Below are 1,041 nucleotides of genomic sequence, written 5' to 3' on the forward strand. Positions count from 1 at the left end.
ACACACACACACACACACACACACACACACACACACACAAAGGCAAACAGGCTCAAACTCATCCCTGACGTGAGCCTTTACCTGGAAGTGGCCTCTCCAGTCAGCCGCTCCCTTCTGTTTGATCCGTCGAGCCATGAAATAGTTGGCAGCACATCAGTCACATCAAAGGTATGAGATCAAATAAATAAAAACAAAAATATCACGCCATGTCATGTCATCACGCCATCACTGAAAGGCAAAACAATGTTACCATGTCAACGTTGGAACATTATAATGCATATGATGCACATTGTTTGTGATGAGAAAAGTTTTTTATTTCATGGCTTTCACTCATTTCAGCATGTCAGTTATGTCGTCACCGTTTAGATCTGAGCGTGAGACTCAGATCTCTCCTCCCATTGGACGCTGACACAGAGCTGTATCCAATCACAAGACTCAGCTGAACCATCAGCTGGTGTGCTGCGCTATGAGCTGATCATGCATTATACAGCTACATCCACTATGGATACATGTACTGTATGTGTGTGTGTATATAATTATTAATATATTATACACATTGTCATATTAAGTTCTTCCCAGCAGCAGGAATGTGTTTTGGCTGAAAGAAGTGCAGATGTGGGGAGAGTTGCTCCGTCTCCACCCACATCTGGCTCACAAACACACATACACACACACACATACACACACACACACACACACACACACACACACACACACACACACACACACACACACACACACACACACACACACACACACACACACACACACACACACACACACACACACACACACACACACACACACACACACACACACACACACACACATACACACACACACACATACAAACATATACACACACACACACACTACACTGCATTCCTCAAAAATAAATGTGGCAATTATACTAATACGGCGTATAAATACTCTGCAGTCGGACAGGAGAACATATAAATACTGTGCAGTCGGACAGGAGAACGTATAAATACTCTGCAGTCGGACAGGAGAACGTATAAATACTCTGCAGTCGGACAGGAG

This window comes from Etheostoma cragini, unplaced genomic scaffold, assembly GCF_013103735.1.
Source record: "Etheostoma cragini isolate CJK2018 unplaced genomic scaffold, CSU_Ecrag_1.0 ScbMSFa_321, whole genome shotgun sequence".
NCBI lineage: Eukaryota > Metazoa > Chordata > Actinopteri > Perciformes > Percidae > Etheostoma > Etheostoma cragini.